Below are 22,861 nucleotides of genomic sequence, written 5' to 3' on the forward strand. Positions count from 1 at the left end.
ATTGCCCATGATCCTATTATAGGGGAGGCAGCATTGTACATCCAAGTGCCAGTGTGTTACAAGACACACAAGGGTTTGAGGCTGGTGTACATGACAGTAACCTAGTCTAATCCCCTCCAATTTAATTGGAGGTTCCCACTACAAGTGGAGGACAATACACTGTCAAAACCACAATGCAATATGTGAGTCAAACTGTGATCTCAGTCACATGTGGTTCTAATGAACCATCCACCTCTCAACCTCAACAACATCACATACTCTCTCAGTGGCTACAAGAAATTGCCTCTCAACCAACTTCTGTAGATGATCTACTAGTAGAGCAGATCTCTGGACTGGCCAACATCTCACAGCATCTTCTAACTTCAGACATGAGCAACCAAGACTATCAAGCTATCATGCTTGCTTACAATAAGGAGGTTGAGGAGCAAAAGGAGAAAATTGTCAATGATGTTGAGCCAGATGGGAATGTGGATGCATGGTTGTCTGATGACTTTTCCCTGGAGATGAATCAAGTTCTGTCCAGATTCAGAGAAGAGTATGTTACTATGCTGGGGAGCAATGCAAAAGACTTGAGTCCAGAAGCTGTCTATGATGCCATTATAGATGTATAAAAAGCTCAGCTCAAAGCATTTTATCTGTTTGGTAAAGCTCTTGAAATCAAGCTTGCTGGCCATGAAGACAGAATAAGAAAATTGATGAAGGAGAAGATGGACAAGATCATACCATCTCAAGAGCAGATCTCTAAGAAATTCAAGTATTTTACTGAGCAAATGGCTAGGAAAGATCTTGCCTCTATTGAGAAGGAAGTCAAAAACCTCAAACAATCTTTCTCCAATCTCCATGAAATGATCCAGAAACAAATTACTCACTTAAATGAGACCAAGGTCGAGTTGGATCAACTTCACCAGAGCAGATTTAAGCCTTCAGCGTTGCTAATGGAAGGGATCAAAGAGGCTGTAGGAGAACACTTTGGCACATCTAGCAGCTCTTATCAGCCTGGATCTACTTCAACAAATCTACAAATTCAGTCTCTACAAGGTCAACTCACAGCATTGCAAGACTCCAACTCTTCTCTCACTGCACAAGTTCAGGCTTTGACATCTATTGTCAAGAGTCAACAAATAGATATCCAAACTCTGGTGGACTCCCATAAGCATCTTCAAATGCAGAATTATATAGCTTTAGGAGCCATAATGGGTAAACTCAACATACCACTACCCTCTCTGCCTGAACAAGTAAGGCCTGAAATTCCTACTCCTCTTCTAATGCCTGTCAACAAGACTAAGAAGGAGATAGAGGCTAGGTTGACACGATCTAGGTCATCTCAACAACAAGTCCAGGGGGCTGAAACGAAATCTAAAGAAGTTGATCTTGACATGGAGAGACTTATTAGGTCTGCTGAAGGACCTAGTCTGAGCAGAGAGTTTAAGAACTACTCAAAGCCTTAAAAGCTTCTCTCAACAATAATCACTTCACATATGAAAAGGCTCTGGACAAGACAATCAATTTTATAAGTGATCAAGGTCAATAAGGACAACTTTCTGGAAGAAAGGATAGTGGTTAATGCAAATGGCTCAGGGATAGATAGATGTATGCAGGTATCCCTCAATTGCCTTGTTTCAAGGAGGGCATCCGAGTTAGATATCTTTATCAACAAAGTTAGAGCTATAGCTCGTAAAGATACCATGCTATTAACTACAGTGAGAGATACTCATGTAGCTGCCTTCCCTGAAGCATATCTACATCCAAGTAAGGGTATAGCATACATATGTCCAACCATTAGACAATTCAGACATTTCAATATCCCCAAATATTGTGTCATGAGCAACAAGAAGCTTATCATGATCCTAGGAACTAGCTTAAAAGCTAAGAAAAACAAGAACAATGATGATATGGAAATGATAAAGCTACTAAGAAGATATCTGGAAAATGCAGAAGCCAACTTGCCCAAAACTCAGTTCAACAATGATGACTTGGATGATGATGAGCAGAAGAAGAGTGATCAAAATCCTTCTGGCTCAAATTCGAGTCAGTCCAGTAAGCCATCTGGTAGCAAGGGTGGAGAAAAGAAGAAGGAGGATGACAAGAAAGATGAAGAGAAGAAGAGAAGAGGTGAGAGGAAGAGAAGAATGCCTCATGATGATTCAGAAACTCAAACAACCCTAAAAATCCAAACACAATCAACTCAAACCTCAGCTCAACTTACAACATCAACTATCTCGAACATCAAACCTTCCCAAATATCTAAGCCAAAATTTCTATACAAACAAACAACAAACTCCTTCCTAAAAATTCCAATCACCTCAAGCCACACAAATCTCAAGAAAATGACAACCCTGCCCTTAGCTAAACCTTCACTAAAATTCAAGCACAAATCTGTTGGGAGAAAGCCTAAGAAAGTCAAGCTTGCAGAGAAAGTGGAAGTCACTGAAAGAGCCATCTGTAATTGCTTTAAGGAATCTGACTTTCTACCTCTAAATTGGTGCACCTCAGATGAAGACCATTTCTAATATATAGCTGAGGAAATTATTAGAGTTTGGATTGTATCCTTGAGAGAATTCAGAATTTATTTTGAGGATGGTACATTCACTCTTCTTAACAAAAGCTTAATGGATTCTTTGGCTCCTGCAGAAATTAAGAGAGTGTTAAGTCAGTGGAGTGAACAAGACTCTGACGCTGGTCGGTAATCGTGTTTTGATGACTAATACCGTCGACCCCCAAGTATAGAGAGAAGCTGTTAGGGTAGAGATTGAGCCTGTGGAGCATTGGACGAGTGGGTCCACTGTGCCTTTGAGAGCTTTTAAGGTTTTTAACCTTCCTCAAGATGTTGTGGTATATGATGGCAGGCGTCGAGATGAGCTTATTTATTGATGCAAAAGGAGAGCTGGTCAGGTATGGTTTTTTCCACTTGAGATTGATCAAGTGGATTGATCCACCACTTGGGATTCATGTTATTAAGGCTATTGAGGAGTTAAAAGAATGAAATGCTCAAACAGTTTAGAAATTCAGGCACATGATAGATAGATTGAATGATGTGCATGAAGCTCAGACTATTAATAAAGAGAAAATAAGGACTTATGGTGGTTGAAGTGTTCATTTTCATCTATATGATGATCAGTATTGCTTTTACTTTTGTTATGACTAACAGTGTTGCTAAGGATTATGAATTTTATGACTATGCTCCATTGTGGCTCAGGCTTCTTCATCAGCCAATCATAAAACTTATTTAACAACTACAATTATTGATGAATGATTATATTAAAATATAGGTCCATATATATTATTGACAAATACAATTATTGACAAGTATTATTTTTATCTTTTTAATCTCCTATATGTGTTTGTTGAAGGTGTAGTCAGTGATAGCCCTAGATGTCAACCATAAGCACATACTCATTCATATTCCCTTGTACTCTTTTCATGTATTCCTATATAGGTGTATGACACAAAACCTATGTTCTACTTCAAGAAACATAACCTCTAATTCATATATGAATCTGTTGTGGATATGTTGTGAACTTGATGATTTTATTAACAAAACACCTTAGTAGATTTTACTTAGTGAAAAATGTAGCACTCGACGGATAAAGAATATAGTCCCGATGGATGACTCAATATAGTCCTGACGGATGATGATCAATTATCCATCGAGTGAGTAGCTTATGTAATAATGAGTCTGTAGCACATTTCTGCATACACCTTGTTTAGTTTCTGTAGTAGCACTCAAGTCATGTTGACTTTAATTAGATATGCAGAATAGGTTGATTAATTGTACATAGATGATGTCTTGTAATTCTGCATAAATGAAATGAAGTCAAGTGCCAGATAGCTACCCGACGGATAATCAACAATGGCACTCGACGGATGATCAACAAGGTAACCCGACGGATGATCATGTACCCGACGGATAATCAATTCAAACATCAGTTGACAGTGACAACACAGTCACATGCGTCGAGTGTATGCAAAAGGAATGTGGAAGCCTATTCAACTGGGTTTTAGAGAACAAAAAAGCATTTCCATTTCCATGCTATTATGAAGATATTCAAAGATGCTGGAATAGAGTAATGAAGCAGCATAGTATTAGACTTGATAGGTTTTGTTTTATTATCTTGTCTTATTACTTTGTAATCTTGGTGATATATAAACCAAGAAGTAGCAAATAGAACAACAAGAACACTAAACGAAAAAATTCTCAGAGAAACATTTATAAGCTGTATTCTTAGCATTTCTATGTAAACTTAGTTGTTCACATTTGTAAGCAGCTGTGAGCAAATCTTGCTACACAGAGTTCTCTTGATATTATATATATCTGGTGGATACATTCAAATCAACCAGAAAGTTTTTTTAAAGACTTGTGTTTTTAATTACTTGTGTTTTGATTTTACTAACATCTTATTCCGCACTTTGCAAATCAAGCACTTATATATTATTAAGATAGAATATTTTATAATTTGAGAAAAAGGTTCAAGAATTCCATTCAACCCCTATTCTGTAATTCTTGTTGCATTGTTAGGGACTAACAATTGGTATCAGAGCAAGCTCTTGATAAACAAAGAGTTTAAAGATCACAACAAAACAGGAAGATGAACTAGAAGGATGTTAGAGTCAAGATTCCTTTTCTGGATAAAGATAATTACCATCATTGGAAGGTAAAAATGCATCTCCATTTACTTTCTCAAGATGAGGCCTATGTAGATTGCATAGAGAGAGAGGCCCTTATGTACCAATGAGAGCTGCAACTGAAAATGAGCCATTAGTCCCCAAGACAAGGCATGAATGGTCTGATCCTGATATTGAACAAGTCAGGAAAGATAAGAAGGCCATGAATATCCTGTTCAATGGAGTTGATGGTGACATGTTTGACAACATCATCAATTGCAAAACTGCCAAGGAAGTTTGGGATACTATATAGATTATCTGTTATGGCACTGAACAAGTAAGGGAAAATAAGATGCAGCTACTCATTCAGCAATATGAGCATTTTCATAGTGAAGAAAGTGAGTCTCTCACTGACATCTTTAGTAGGTTTCAAAAACTACTAAATGCTCCGAAGTTGCATGGAAGGGTCTATCAGACAAAAGACTCCAATCTTAAGTTTCTTAGATCTCTTCCAAAGAAATGGAAACCTATGATAGTCTCATTGAGAAACTCTCAAGATTACAAGGAGTTTACTTTGGAGAGACTGTATGGCATCCTGAAAACTTATGAGCTTGAAATAGAGCAAGATGAGAGGATGGAGAGAGGAAAGAAGAAAGGAGGACCCATTGCACTAGTTGCTGAGTTAGACAAAGAGAAAGAGATGAAGATGGAAGCTGTTGAATCAACTTCAAAGGTCTATGAAAACAAGGGCAAGGGGCTGGTAGCAGAAAATGAAGATTCTTTGAGCCAAGATGACATGGAAGATATTGACGAACATCTAACATTTCTTTCCAGAAGATTTGCCAAGCTCAAGTTCAAGAAGAACTTTGGAGCAGCCAAGCCAAATAGAAACATGGTGGATAAATCTAAATTCAAATGTTTCAAATGTGGCTTGGCAGGGCACTTTGCCAATGAGTGTAGAAAGTCAGATTCCAACAAAAAGAAGTTTGAGCCTGTGGATTATAAATAGAAATACTTTGAGTTGCTCAAATAAAAGGAAAGGGCTTTCATTACACAAGAAAATGACTGGGAAGCAGATGGTCTAGATGAGGATGAGGATGTCAGCTATGGCAATCTAGCCCTAATGGCCAAGTTTGATGAAACAGTGACAAGTTCTTCAAGTAATCAGGGAAACAGAAAGAATCTATGGTACTTGGATAGTGGTTGTTCAAGACACATGACTGGTGATTCTACCCTGCTCACAGAGTTCAAGGAGAGAGATGGCCCAAGTATTACTTTTGGAGATGACAGCAAGGGTTATATTGTGGGATATGGCTTGATTTCAAAAGACAATGTCATCATTGAGGAGGTTGCCTTAGTGGATGGTCTCAAGCACAATTTGTTGAGTATCAGCCAGCTTTGTGATAAAGGTAATTCAGTAACCTTCAACTCAGAAGCATGTGTTGTGACAAACAAGAGAAGCAACAAAGTGGTTCTTACTAGTGTGAGAAAAGGAAATGTGTACCTAGCTGACTTCAACTCATCAAATAAAGAATCTATTACTTGTCTTCTCAGCAAAGCAAGTCAGGATGAAAGTTGGTTATGGCACAAGAAGCTATCCCATCTAAACTTGAAGACCATGAATGAACTTGTAAAGAAAGAACTAGTTAGAGGTATTCCTCAAGTGGAGTTTTCTAAGGATGGATTGTGTGATGCCTGCCAAAAAGGAAAACAAATCAAAGCATCATTCAAAAAGAAGCTTGATTCAACAATTGAAGAACCTTTGCAACTGCTACACATGGATTTGTTTGGACCAGTCAATGTGTTGTCCATCTCAAGGAAAAGATTTTGCCTAGTAATTGTAGATGATTTCTCAAAGTTCTCTTGGACATATTTCCTAAAGTCTAAAGATGAGGCTAGTGAAATCATCATCAATCACATAAGGCAAGTCAATAATCATCCTGATTTCAAAGTTAGAAGAATCAGGAGTGACAATGGAACTGAGTTCAAGAATTCTGTCATGAGAGCATTTTGTGAAGAAAATGGGATTTTGCATGAGTTTTCAGCAGCAAGAACTCCACAAAAAAATGGAGTAGTAGAAAGGAAGAACATATCACTTACTGAAGCTGCAAGGACAATGCTTGAAGAATCTAAATTACCAACATATTTTTGGGTTAAAGCTGTAAATACTGCATGCTACACTCAGAATATTTATCTGGTTAATCAAGCAAAATGCATGACTCCCTATCAATTGTTCAAGAACAAGAAGCCAACTCTAAATTTTCTTCATGTCTTTGGTTGCAAATGTTATATCTTGAAAAATCAAACTGATCAGAATGGGAAGTTTGATGCTAAAATAGATGAAGGAATTTTTGTTGGATATGCTGTTGGTAAAGCATATAGAGTCTACAATCTAAGAACCAACATTATTGTGGAATCAATACATGTTGTGTTTGATGATAAAAAGATTGAAGGACTGCAAGATGGAGATTACCATGAGAGCCTCAAATTTGATAATGTGGAGATGGTTAGTGATGTCAGTGATGATGAAAGTGATCAAGAAACAGTATCAAAGGATAATGCAGAAAAATCCACTACCAATGAAGCAAAAATTTAACATCTGTCGAGTTGCAAAATGCTTCATCCATCGGGAGACAATCTGCTTTATCCGTCGGGAGACAACCAGCTTCATCCGTCGGTACTCAAAACTCACCATCCGTCGGGTCATCAAAAGAAGCTGGAAGTCAGAATAGATCACTTATAGAAAGCTCCCATTTCTCAAATCAAAGATCCATTAACTCAGGGGGAGTTTTTAACAATCAAAACTCAATCACACATCAAGACAACAATGAGGCCTCTTCATCTAGAGCTAATCTACCTCAATAAAGGAAATGGACTAAGGATCACCCCTTTGAGCTCATCATTGGTGATGTATCTTCTAGAGTTCAAACAAGGAGAGAAACTCAAGAAGAATGTCTATACATCAGCTTTCTTTATAAGGAAGAACCAAAGAAGGTAAAAGAAACTTTGTTGGATCCTGATTGGATTTTAGCTATGCAAGAGGAGCTAAACCAATTTGAGAGGAATAAAGTATGGAAGCTGGTGCCCAAGCCTAAAGGAAAGAATCCAATAGACACCAAATGGGTATTCAGAAACAAGATGGATGAAAATGGCATAGTACTCAGGAACAAAGCTAGATTGGTTGCTAAAGGCTATTGTCAACAAGAAGGAATAGATTTTGATGAAATATTTGCTCCTGTTGCAAGACTTGAAGCCATCAGAATCTTCTTAGCCTATGCAGCCCATGCCAATTTCAAAGTCTATCAAATGGATGTCAAAAGTGCCTTTCTAAATGGAGATTTGGAGGAGGAAGTCTATGTCAATTAGCCTCCTGGTTTTGAAGATCCAAATTTTCCAGAATATGTTTACTATCTTTTGAAAGCACTTTATGGACTGAAGCAAGCACCTAGAGCCTGGTATGACACTTTGTCAAAGTTTCTTTTATAGAATCACTTCACTAGAGGCATTGTAGAAAAAACTCTTTTCTTTAGAAATGTTAATGGCTCCAGTATACTTGTTCAAATTTATGTAGATGACATTATTTTTGGCTCTACAGATGAAAAACTTTGCAAAAAGTTTGCCAAATTGATGCAAAGTAAGTATGAAATGAGTATGATGGGAAAACTAACTTACTTTCTCGGTCTGCAAGTTAAGCAAGTTAATGATGGAATATTCATTAGTCAAACTAAATACATTTATGATCTTTTAAAGAAGATTGATCTAATGGATTGCACATCTGCAAAAACTCCCATGGCCACTGCAACTAAGCTTGAATTAAATACTACTGAAAAGTCTGTGGATATTTCAAGTTATAGGGGCATGGTTGGCTCACTTCTGTACTTAACAGCTAGTAGGCCAGATATAATGTTTGCTACATGTTTGTGTGCTAGATTTCAGGTTGATCCTAGAGAATCTCACTTAGTAGCTATTAAGAGAATTTTCAGATATCTCAAGGGAACACCAAAACTTGGCATTTGGTACCCTAGAGATTCTGGTTTTGATCTAACTGGTTATTCAGATGCAGATTATGCAGGTTGTAGAATTGATAGAAAAAGCACAATAGGAACCTGTCAATTTCTAGGAAACAAGCTTGTGTCCTGGTTCAGTTAAAAGCAAAATTCAGTTTCTACTTATACAGCTGAAGCTGAATATATTGCTGCTGGCAGTTGCTGTGCACAGATTTTGTGGATTAAAAACCAATTGCTAGACTATGGTCTACAAGTGAAAAGAATTCCTATTTTCTGTGATAACACAAGTGCAATTTCCATCCCTGAAAATCCAGTGCAACATTCAAGAACAAAGCACATAGACATCAAGTACCACTTCATAAGGGAACATGTAATGAATGGTATTGTGGAACTACACTTTGTTCCAAGTGAAAAGAAGCTTGCAGATATATTTACCAAGCCACTGGATGAATCCACCTTTTCAAGGTTGGTAAGTGAGTTAGGTATGCTAAATTTCTCTTAAATCCTTATAGATTGTTTGCAAGTTGTAATGCAGCCAGAAATTAAATTGATTTTTCAGTCATAGATGAAATTTTGGCTAAGTCAAAATTAACATCTCGACGGATGATCACTATCCATCCAGTTTAATCATTTGTCGGTATACATTTTATTAATAAAATCAATTATTTTTCTGGAATATTTTATGACTCGACGGATAACTGATTTATCCTCATCCGTCGAATTGTCTGAATCTTAGCCGTTAATTCTCTGAACATTATCCATCGAGTATACTTACAGTTTATAAGTATAACACGATGGATAATTGAAGGAATTTTTACAGTTTATTTTTAAACGGCTATTTTGGGCAATTCTTATTGGTCACTTTATTTTACTTTATTATTTTTGACAGTTATTTTTGAGATAGTATAAAAGCATAATTCACTTTTATTACTTTTCTTTTATCATTCTCAAATCATCTGCTTAAAATTCTCTCTGTCTCAAAAGCAATTATCATCTCTATCTCTGCAATTTCCACTCTCTAACAATGGCACCAGTAGCTAAGATCATGTCACAAACTGGATTTATCTATGGGAAGAACAACTTCACGGCTCTAGTAAACAAGGGGATTCAACAGTTTGGTGACTACCACAAAATGATGGATTTTGTGAAGAACTGCAAACTCAACTATGCCATGCTAGAATCACCCACCATCTTCTGTGAGGTTGTTGAAGAAATGTGGTTAACTGTTGTATACAACTCAACTGATAAGACCATCACACTCACAATCAAAGGTAAGGAATTTTGTATCAATAGTGATGTTGTTAAAGCATGTTTCAAGATTCCTGATAATACTGTAACTTCACCACACACAGACACTGACATTATTAACATGCTTAACTCCATGAACTATAAACTCTCTACTTCTAAGTTAAGTGAAATTAGGAGGTTGGGTCTTAGGAAGGAATGGAGTTATCTATGTGATGTAGTTACTAAGGTATTCTCTGGTAAAATCAGTAATTTTGATTCTGTCAATATTTCTATGCTTAACATGCTTTACATGCTAGTTACTGGTAAGTACTTTAACTTTAGTGATCTTGTTTTATTTGAGTTGGGGTTTAAGTTAGGTGAGTTAAATAAGAGGGGCAAAAATGTGTACTATGCTAGATTCTTCATGATGTTAAGTAACCACCTCTCTGAGGGAATTGTGCTTGAGAACCCAACCAACAAACTAGATTGTTGGGTTCAAGAGAGAAAAATTATTGCAGATTTAAATAGGGCAAACCATCATAAAGAGGTGCCACTCTTCTATTTCCCTGTAATGGAAGTACCTCAGGTAAGTGAGGTAATGTCATCTGTCTCTACTCTTCCAACCTCTCAAATTTCTTTGCATTCTAGTGTAGTTATGGCAACTGTGTCAATGACCCAACAGTTGCCTACCTAAGCTACCAAACCATCAAAAATTTCTAAATCCAAGTCAAAGAAAGCCCCCTCTGGTATCTCTCAAAAGATGCCAGTTGCAAAACCCACCAAATCTAAAGAGGGGAGTGTGAAGGTGGGTAAGGTGGTGAGGGACAGGGTGAAAATAAAAGAAACCCTAAGGATAAGGTTGGAGAGGTGAGTGTTTCCCAGCCTAGCCATACTGCAGTTTCCCAACAGACTGCAGTGCTTAATAAGGATATAAGCTCACTGCTAGTTGCATCCTCCCAAAAGGATGTGACTATTGAACAAAGCTCTCAGCCAAGAGCACAGGCCAAAAGGGTAAGGGACACAAGCTCACCCCAAACCTATACCAGAAAGAAGAAACCAAAAACCCTTGGGGATGCACAGGGTTCACACACTGTGCTAACTGGTGCTAAAGACACAGTCACTGCACCTTCTCAAAGTCAGTTTGATGTGGCTCCAATAAATGTGGAGTCACAGCCAAAATCTTTAGTTATAAAAGCACCTCAAACACCAAATTCTCCCACAAACTCTCTAGATGTGGATATGATAAACACATCAATTCCTGATTCCCCTTCTTTAAAACAAGAGTATCGAACTTATTAATAGGATTATCAATTATAAATGTATTTTCTAGCATTAAAAAACTCTGTTGGGGAAGCCAAAATCTAGTGCAAGTGAGCATCATCTTTTGGATGATTTGTTGGCTCACTTGCCAATTCTTTCAGGAACTGTTGAGACATTTATGCCAAAATTCTCATCAATCTGCACAGAGTCCACAATAGTTTCCACTCCTAACTCATTTATTCTTACTCTCTCGATGGATATTGTTCATCCTTCGAGTAGTGATTATATCCCGACGGATAGGCTTAACAGCAGTTATCCGTCGGATAGTCAAACTGCTAACCCGACGGATATCCCTTATCCGTCGACTGTCTCTGCACAGCTTCAAATTTCATCAATTATTTCAAGTGCAGAAGACTTAGTGGTAGTACAATCACTCCTAGGATTGAGGGAAGAGAATTATGAGTGAGAGTCTGGGTTGCTCCCAGGAAAAAGGAGAGGAAAAGAGTGAAAATATGCAATCCAGTTCTTCAGGATTGGCAAAAGAGAGTGTGAGGAGTCTCACCTTAGATGGTGAAGGTGAGGGTGTGAGGGTGGGGAGCCAAGGTGTGACCTTGATGCAACAAAAGAGAGATAATGAGAGAAATGCAGGTACAGGAACTATAAGGATGGATGTCATTGCAAGTGAGTTAATGAATGTCCAGGATGCAGACAGGGAGGGACTATCTCAGCAACCTCAAGCTGTTATAGACTACCTCCCTTGATGCTGAGACATTTACTCACCCTGTTCCAGCATATCAACTTCTAGCTGAACAGGGCAATGACAATGCAGAAAGGATGTTCAACTTGGTGCACACCACATAGTCAATGCTAAGAGCTAAGGATGCCATCACAGCTTTGCCCTCTACAGCTGGTGATGTTGATTATTAGACTGGTAGTTCAGAAGAATTCTTTGGAGGTGAAGGTGGAGATAGTGAAGTAGAGCCATTGGACATAGGGGGAGAAGTAGGCTCTAGTTCAAGATCAGGTATGCCATCTTGGGCATTTTCAAAGCACTGTGATGAACACTACTTGAAGACAACCCTGATTCAACTAATAAATCAGACAAATTCTGCTCTTCAAACCACCACAAATGCCAACACCAAAAAGCTCCTTCAAGCACATCTTGCTTCTCTGCAACTCCAACAAATCCAAGGTTTTCAACATGCTCGAGATGTCAACACTATCAAAGGTGATATTGATGAGATGAAAAAGCCCATTTCTGACAAGGTGGACTCTAAACTTCCAGAAGCTACAACGCTTGACATCAAGAGACAGCTCTGGAAAAAATTTGATCTTGCCACAAAGATAGATGCCTTGGATACAAGAATGACAGCAATGGAAGTATCTCTTATAGCAATTCATCTACATCAAGCTCAACAAACAGACTTGCTTCAGAAACTGGTGGCTGCACAGACCTCCTCTACTCAACTTGCTGATAACAAAAAGGGGTAGAAAGAGAATTCTAGGAGTGAGGGGGAGCAAAAAGTGCTCAACATTGAAGTTAGCAAAGTAATTGTGCCTTCAATTACTTTCACCAAGCCACCGGCCAAAGATAGCATTGATCTGATAAATGAAGTAGCAGCCAATTTAAGAGCAGCTGAAAAGGAGCAGTTAAAGCCAATCAACTGGGAGAAGATGAATGGCTGATTTTTCTGGCTTCTTTGCTAGCCCAAATCCATCCTGCATCAAGTCTCCAAAGGCTGAAGTACTTTTGAAGCCAAGGGTGAACTATCCAAAATCATCTCTAAAGAACCCTTTGGATACAGTGTTTGAGACACCAAAGCCTAATGAGAAGAAACTGTTGTCAAGATCCATTGCCTTCTACAAGGATCCAGCTGATTCAACTTTGAAAAGGAGAATTGCTAAAGTTTTCAGGAATGGTAAAGAAATTTATGTGGTGGCTGGACATCCTCAATTTGCTGAAGCAAAGAGAGAAGAAAAGGCAAGATTGAAACAAGAAAAGAAGCAAGCTGCTCTAGATGCTAAAAAGGCTAAACAAAAAAAGAGCAAGTTGCTATCTTGGCCAAGCTACAAGCTGTGAAACCAACACAACAAATTCCTGCTCAGCCATCTGAAATCACTGAATCTCAAGATCCAAAGAGGCAAGTTGAACCACAACAGAAGAAATCTCAAAGATACAAGGAATTGGCCAAAAGAACCAAAAGGAAATTGAACTTTGTTGATAAGGAATTGGAGGATCAGTTTCCCAAGGAATCCACTCCAAATACAACTCAAGCATGACAACCCTCAGTGGCATTTGAAGATATTAAGGTGGTGGATCCTAACAGGAACATTCATGGTGAACCTATTGTGCCTAAGGATGAACCAATAGACTGGGAAAGTCTACCAATTCCTGACTTCGGTTTGCCAATCCTTAACAAGTCAAAGAGAACAAAGTCAAGAGCAGTCAAGAAAGTGAAGCTGTCACCTCTCAAATCCAAATCTCTAACCAAAGCTCAATCCAAAATCAACAAGGGAGATTACTTGTACTTATGTGACATCAAGGAATTCTCTGACCTAAATCTCTATCTAGATGAACTGGAAGAAGTTAGAGGGATTGATGCATACAGGAATCTACCTGAAAGGTTAGTTTTCAAGTACAAAGGAGGAAAGGAGATTCAATGGCCACTTCACAGGATCCTTCAAGAAAGCCAATCTGTGCTGATAAAAGTTTATTCATCTTTCAAGAAGAACTTTGGTTTTAATGTAACTGCAAGAAGACTGGTTCTAAAGAAGATTGAAGAACTGAGGAGTGTTAGAGCTAAAGATGCACTCCCAAAGACTCTAACTATTCCTTACACAGGAAGTAGAGTGCATCTAAGGCCTTACTGGCTGATGGAGTTCATGGATGACAAAGGAGTTAGAATATTTTTCAGATTAGAAGACCAATTGAGCATCTCTAGAAATGAGACTCTTTTGAAGATGCAAGAAAAGCTAAATCTTTCAGAATCTGATGAACTGGAATTCCACAGACAGCTCCAAAATTAGATATAAGAAAACAACAGAAAGCTTGGAAAGAGATCCAGACCTTCAAGGAATTAGATTAATCTGCTCAGGCTAGAGGAGAACCTTGAAAATGACTGTGAGCTAATCTTTGTACATTTTGTTATTTGAAGCACTTTACAGTTTTATCTACTTACCTTTAAAGTTGTATTTTTAGAGTGTTTTGTTATCATCAAGTTCTTCTTAATTTATGGCTACAATTCCAGTAGACATAAATTGGGGGAGATTGTTGTGGATATGTTGTGAACTTGATAATTTTATTAACAAAACACCTTGGTAGATTTTACTTAGTGAAAAATGTAGCACTCGACGGATAAAGAATATAGTCCCGACGGATGACTCAATATAGTCCCGACGGATGATGATCAATTATCCATCGAGTGGGTAGCTTGTATAATAATGAGTCTGTAGCACATTTCTGCATACACCTTGTTTAGTTTCTGTAGTAGCACTCAAGTCATGTTGACTTTAATTAGATATGCAGAATAGGTTGATTAATTGTACATATATGATGTCTTGTAATTCTGCATAAATGAAATGAAGTCAAGTGCCAGATAGCTACCCGACGGATAATCAACAATGGCACTCGACGGATGATCAACAAGGTAACCCGACGGATGATCATGTACCCGACGGATAATCAATTCAAACATCAGTTGACAGTGACAACATAGTCACATGCGTTGAGTGTATGCAAAGCTATTCAACTGGGTTTTCGATAACAAAGAAGCATTGCCATTTCCATGCTATTATGAAGATATTCAAAGATGCTGGAATAGAGTAATGAAGCAGCATAGTATTTGACTTGATAGGTTTTGTTTTATTATCTTGTCTTATTACTTTGTAATCTTGGTGATATATAAACCAAGAAGTAGCGAATAGAACAACAAGAACACTAAGCAAAAAAATTCTCAGAGAAACATTTGTAAGCTGTATTTTTAGCATTTCTCTGTAAACTTAGTTGTTCACATTTGTAAATCTTGCTACACAGAGTTCTCTTGATATAATGTTAGGTCACACACACTGTAGAAGGGGGTTGAATATAGTGTTTCACACAATCAAATCGAATATAAGAACTCAAGTAACAGAAAACAGATTTTATTCAATATAATAAACTCAGTTATAATATGGAACTGTCATCTCTCAGTGATAAATAAATTATCACGAGAGCTGCTAGAGTTACAAAGAATAATAAATTCGATAATCGTAACACTTATAGTGTAAACTCTTGAAAGGAATATGTCCTAAGTCCAATCATGTATAAGGATTTAGGAATAACTTTTATGTAATCTGTTTTGATTTCATTGATATTAATAAAGACTTGTTTTGTTTTTATTACGGGCTTTATCTATTTAAGTGTTTAAATAAGATATACCATAGTTTAGAGTAAAGCTTTTTATGGATTATGATGAGATCATAATAGTGAGACCTAAAAAGATGATAACTCTAAACTTAAATAGTTCCTGGTCATAGGATTACTAACTGGTAATTAATAATCCGCAAAGATCGGTACATACTATGCTTGCTTCATTATGAAGGATGTATGTTCTTATAGACATTTGTGTGGTGACACTATAGCTAGTATGTAGGTGCTTATTATAGAATAAGTTCACTGAACATGACTCGCCCAGCTGAACAACTGATGGAGTTCACTCACGTGTCAGCAGTTGTTCGCTTAGTGATAGTTGTACAAGTATCCTTGGATTTGAGGTCATCATAGTCATCTTGTGTACGCTGAACTATGCTTTGGTTTAGTTCTTAGTCTCCAGGGACAATTATTAGGGCTCTTCTGGGTATAGGAATTTGTACACGAAGATAGTGTATGATCAATAAAGGATCTACCCCTTCCAGTGAAGGAAGCGAATGTTCAAGGCTGATCCACTTATGCTAGTTCAGGAATCTCTGGCCAGAGTAAATGAAATTAGAAAGGAGTTTCTAATTTGCATAGAACTACGCATAGTAAATGGTAAGCAAGTGATTGAATTAGATAGGCTTGACACGAGATCCATGCCTTGTATTTAATCGGGACATTGTAGGGTAGAAGGAGTTTATTGTACGGTAACTATTCACTGACAGGTTCTTGGTATTCTAAGCAGTGAATTCATATTATCCGGATAGTCGCGATATGTTGAGAAGCATCACTCACGATGTAGAATAAATGTGATTAATTAATCAATCATATTTAATAAATTAGAAAATTTATATAAATAATGATAAAATAGTTTTATTATTATTTATTTCTACTACCGGCTTAATATTGAACCTACAGGGTCACACCATAAAAAGAGAATGATTTAATGGTGGAGGAATTAATTAATAATGGCTAATAATTATTTATTTGTGAAATAAATAATTAATTGGAAAATTTAATAATTGATTAAATGAGATTTAATTGATTATAAATTAATTAAGAAAAGTTCTTAATATTATTAATTAAAGGATTTAATTTTTGGAAATTAAATCAAGAGAAAGAATTATTTCTAAAGTGTTTAGAAAAAGGATTAATGATTAAAAGGTGTTTTAATTATTAATGAGAATAATAAATGGGATAATAATAATAATATTTATGGGAAAATTTCAGCTGAAAATTTTGCCTATAAATACACTATTATAGACCCTATTTTATTCGAACCCACATCTAACCCGAAAACCCAAAAAGTTTGGAAAACCCAATTCTCTCCACCTCCTTCCTCCTCCTTAACATCGTTTTCTTGGTGGATACCGGTGGAGTGCTTCACACTTGAGGAGCAACTGCTAAGGATCTCTGATCGTTGTCTCCAAATTATTTTTAAAGGTTAGATTCGATCCCTCGAATTTTTATTCACGATTTATATGCTTTTATTTGGATTTTGTATGTGTAAAAGAGTTTTTCCATGCCCCCTCTGCGTTAATAATCCAACATTGGTATCAGAGCATAGGTTGTATGCATATAGATCTGTGGTAAAAATTTCAGAATTTTATGTGCTTGTATGCATTAATTATGATTTTTACAAGTTATATCATGGATTAATTTTGTCTGATGAGAAATCGTTTCTCAGAATAATTTTTAATGTTGATCTGGGTTCTACAAGTGTTGTAGATCGTCTGGGTATTTTTTTTCATAATTTTATGATGTATAGATTTTTTATTATGAATTTTTGAAGATCTTGCAATTAAATTCGTAAATAAATAAATAAATATATGTGTATATAGTATATATATATATATGTTTGTATTGCTGCTGTAAAAGAAAACCATTTGTACTGCTGTGCTTGTCTGCTACATCTGTTGTGCATGGAAAGAGAAGACTGATAGGCTCGTTTTCCGAGAAGAAAAAGACGGCTGCTGAAAGAAAAAAAAAATATATATATATGGGTGTAACGCATTCTGGGAATGCGTTACACACCTGTGGCGCATTCACGGAATGCGTTACACCCTTCTGTTGATTTTAAAATTGATTTTCTGGGAGTTTCGTAACTCCGTTTTGGGCGTGCAATATACCGTTGGATTCGTTTTTCCGAGACGGATCTAATGGAGTGATCAATTTTAGTTTATATAAAAGTTTTGAACTGTTTATATTTCCATGAAGTGTTTTAAAGCTGTTTTTGACTGTTTTAATTGATTTTAAATGCTTCATGTGATACATAGAGATGTATAATGTTTAGACTAATGTGCTAGATGATGCAACATGCCTACCTTGATGTTTATTCATGTTGATATATGTGATATATGCTTAGTTTATCATGCGATGATAGATTTATGTGAACTTAAATAAACATAATATGTTTGTTAGACAACCTAGTATAGTGAAATTGTTTCATAACCTTAATAATAATATTATGAATACAATCATGAGATTCTTGTGTTTATGAAACACGTAATTGAATATGAATTTTCGATATAAGAGAAAGGATGATTCTGTCAACAACAGATTTATATCTGTAAGAAAGGGTTATTAAGTGACGCCTCTTGACAATGCTCCACCCGATCTGGGAATCATCTGATTATTGATTATTGATTTGAAATATTTAATTTAAAAGGAATAATTTCTTTATAATATGATTATGATTGTAACGTAATATAATCCCTCTAAAATTAAATAATATCAAGTAGTAATTGGCCAATGATACAACGGGCTTGTGTCGGTCATAGCCTTCCAACATGATAGAAAAGTAGTTTTTATTTTTGAATCATTGTCGGTTCGTGCTACAGCCGAGGGCTTTGATTTCGAAATAAGAAATACTTGTCTATTACATAGAGATGTGTACATTGAATAAGAATCTAAAGGTCGGTACGTGCTACAGCCGTGGGCCTTTGGGGACTGATTCAACTGTACGGAATGTTGGGTTAGACTTGACTTAGAATATTGAGTTTGTCGTGCTACAGCCGAGACTCAATTATTCAAGAGGCTAAAGTTTGATTAGGGAATAACATGAGATGTAATTGACAAGAGTTGTCTACCTATTGAACATTGCATGGCGGTTCGTGCTACAGCCGGGGTTGTGTAATGGAATGTAGGATCCCTATTCTCACTAGCATTATGAATGCTTAATTTTTCACGTAGGGGGTTGAATAAATTAAGAAAACTAGTGGGAGCCACTTATGAATAAAGACCCGATTCATATAGTGTTTTGAAATGAAATCGAATATTTGCTAAGTGTTGTTATGTGTTTATCATTTACAGATTTACTTTGTACGTTATGTCTTCTGCACTATCACTCAGGAGCATACTAGATGCTCACAAATTGACTGGTCCTAATTATGCTGACTGGCTTCGAAACTTGAGAATTGTTCTCAGGATTGAGAAGCTGGAATACGTGATTGACTCACCTAAGCCTACTGAACCTGCTAGTGATGTACATAATGATGAACATGTTGTGTATCGTAAGTGGATAGATGATGCAAATGTTGCTCAATGCATCATGCTAGCTTCCATGAACATTGAGCTACAGAAGCAACATGAGCATATGGATGCTCACATTATCCTCATGCATCTACAAGAGTTGTATGATGTGGCAGGGAGGACAGCTCGATATGAGATATCGAAGTAGCTGTTGGGTTGTAGGATGTCTGAGGGATCATCTGTGAATGACCATGTACTTAAGATGATCAATTTGATTGAACGTCTTGGACAACTTGGTTTTGCCATGGATGGGGAGCTGAGCCAAGACTTGGTCTTGCAATCGCTTTCGAGTTCGTTCTCGCAGTTTGTTGTGAACTTTCACATGAATAAGTTGGATGTCAGCCTGCCTGAACTCCACAACATGTTGAAGACTGCGGAATCGAATTTTCCCCCTAAGAAGAGTTATGTTCTTCTAATTGGTGAAGGTTCCAATCCTAAGAAAAGGAAGAGGAACTCTTCTAAGAAGAAGAAAGTAGGTGAGAAAATGCCGGTTCCACCAAAAGCTGAAGACCCCAAGAGCAAAGTTGTTTGCTTTCACTGTAACAAGGTGGGGCACTGGAAGAGGAACTGTAAGTTTTACCTTGCAGAATTGAAGAAGAAGGGTAGTGAGACTACCGCTTCTGATTCAGGTATGTCCATGATAGAAGTGAATATGTCATTTCTACTTGGGTATTAGATACCACCTGTGGTTCTCATATCTGCAATTGTTGCAGGGACCAAGGAGAAGTAGGACTCTTGAGGAAGAGGAGGTGATTCTACTGATGGAAATGGAGCAAGAGTTGCTGCTGTAGATGTAGAATCGTTTCATTTACATAGGCCTACAGGCAAGACTATTGTTTGAAATAATTGTTATTTTGTTCCCTCTATTGTGAGGAATATTATTCCCAAGTTAGACTTGGCTGGATTTTCATTTATTATAGAGAATAATGAATGTTCTATTCTTAGAGATAATATTCTTTATGGACGTGGTACTTTAAATAATGGTCTGTATATATATGACATAATTTACTTCAGATTGAACAAACTAATAAAAGAAAAGGGATGATGAAAATCTCACTTCATAGTGGCACTGTAGTCTCCATTTAGTGGACATGGAGAGAGGGCTGCAGATTTGCTAGGAATGGTACACACAGATGTATGTGGACCAATGTCTACGCATGCCATGGGTGGATTTTCATACTTCATTACTTTCATAGATGATAGATCTAGATTCGAATATGTGTTTGATGAAACACAAGTCTGAAGCCTTTGAAAAGTTCAAAGAGTATAAGTATGAAGTGGAGAAACAACCAAACATAGTATTATAACTCTTCGATCAGATCGAGGTGGTGAATACTTTAATGGAGTATTTCTAGATTATCTCAAAGTAAATGGTATAGTCTCCCAGTGGACTCTTCCAGATTGGTATCTGAAAGGAGAAATCGAACTTTGTTAGACATAGTTCGGTCCATGATGAGCTATGCAAATCTTCCAGTATTCCTATAGGGTTATGCATTGGAAACCTCAGCATATTTACTGAATAAGGTGCTTTCCAAATCTGTTCCTCAAACTCCGTATGAGATATGGAAAGAAAGGAAACTGAGTCTTAAACACGTTAAGATTTGGGGATGTCCAGCTTATGTCAAGTAAGTTGACCCAAATAAGCTGGAATATCGATCCGTAAAATATAGTTTTGTGGGATATCCTAAAGAGACTTTAGGGTATTACTTTTACACCGATCATCGGGTGTTTGTATCCAGACATGCTACCTTCTTGGAAAAGGAGTTTATCCTTGAAGGAAACAGTGGGAGAAAAATTGAACTTGATGAAGTTCAAGAAGCACAAACTACTACGGATCAAGTGGAAACACCTGTTCTGACTGAATAACCTTTTGTGGAACAGCCCATTCATAGATCAGGGAAAGTGTCTCCCCAACCTGAGAGGTATTATGGCCTTGTCATTGAGAATGACAATGAGTTGTCGATCATTGATGATGACGACCCTGTGACCTATAATGAGGCTATGAGTAGTGTTGACTCAGAGAAATGGCATAGTGCCATGAAATCCGGAAAGAAATCTATGTATACGGGATACAAAAGAATGATTAGAGCAGATGGCCAGGTGGAGACCTTTAAGGTCAGGCTTGTGGCAAAAGAATTCAAACAAAGGCAATGGATTGACTTTGATGAAACCTTTTACCTGTAGCCCTGTTAAAATCAGTTCGGATTTTGCTTGCGAATGCTGCTTACTACGACTATGAGATCTGGCAATTAGCCAGATGATTTTCTTTCCAAGAGAAATGAAAACCTAGTGTGTAAGCTGCTGTGAACCATATGTGGTTTAAAGCAGGCTTCTCGAAAGATGGAACATTCGTTTTGATGAGACAATCAAAGAGTTTGATTTTATCAAAAACGAAGATGAACCATGGGTTTACAAAAGGGTTAGTTGGAGCGCGGTAACATTTCTTGTATTGTATTGAATTAGAGTTGACACACATAACAACATAGCAGACCCACTCACAAAGCTACTTTTTGAAAGTCACTTTGATCGTCATAAAGATGAGATGGGTATTAGATACTAGAGTGATTGGCTTTAGTACAAGTGGGAGATTGAAAGGAATATGTCCTAAGTCCAATCATGTATAAGGATTTAGGAATAACTTTTATGTAATCTGTTTTGATTTCATTGATATTAATAAAGACTTGTTTTGTTTTTATTACGGGCTTTATCTATTTAAGTGTTTAAATAAGATATACCATAGTTTAGAGTAAAGCTTTTTATGGATTATGATGAGATCATAATAGTGAGACCTAAAAAGATGATAACTCTAAACTTAAATAGTTCCTGGTCATAGAATTACTAACTGGTAATTAATAATCCGCAAAGATCGGTACATACTATGCTTGCTTCATTATGAAGGATGTATGTTCTTATAGACATTTGTGTGGTGACACTATAGCTAGTATGTAGGTGCTTATTATAGAATAAGTTCACTGAACATGACTCGCCCAGCTGAACAACTGATGGAGTTCACTCACGTGTCAGCAGTTGTTCGCTTAGTGATAGTTGTACAAGTATCCTTGGATTTGAGGTCATCATAGTCATCTTGTGTACGCTGAACTATGCTTTGGTTTAGTTCTTAGTCTCCAGGGACAATTATTAGGGCTCTTCTGGGTATAGGAATTTGTACACGAAGATAGTGTATGATCAATAAAGGATCTACCCCTTCCAGTGAAGGAAGCGAATGTTCAAGGCTGATCCACTTATGCTAGTTCAGGAATCTCTGGCCAGAGTAAATGAAATTAGAAAGGAGTTTCTAATTTGCATAGAACTACGCATAGTAAATGGTAAGCAAGTGATTGAATTAGATAGGCTTGACACGAGATCCATGCCTTGTATTTAATCGGGACATTGTAGGGTAGAAGGAGTTTATTGTACGGTAACTATTCACTGACAGGTTCTTGGTATTCTAAGCAGTGAATTCATATTATCCGGATAGTCGCGATATGTTGAGAAGCATCACTCACGATGTAGAATAAATGTGATTAATTAATCAATCATATTTAATAAATTAGAGAATTTATATAAATAATGATAAAATAGTTTTATTATTATTTATTTCTACTACCGGCTTAATATTGAACCTACAGGGTCACACCATAAAAAGAGAATGATTTAATGGTGGAGGAATTAATTAATAATGGCTAATAATTATTTATTTGTGAAATAAATAATTAATTGGAAAATTTAATAATTGATTAAATGAGATTTAATTGATTATAAATTAATTAAGAAAAGTTCTTAATATTATTAATTAAAGGATTTAATTTTTGGAAATTAAATCAAGAGAGAGAATTATTTT

Source organism: Apium graveolens, chromosome 5 (assembly GCF_009905375.1).
Source record: "Apium graveolens cultivar Ventura chromosome 5, ASM990537v1, whole genome shotgun sequence".
Taxonomy (NCBI): domain Eukaryota; kingdom Viridiplantae; phylum Streptophyta; class Magnoliopsida; order Apiales; family Apiaceae; genus Apium; species Apium graveolens.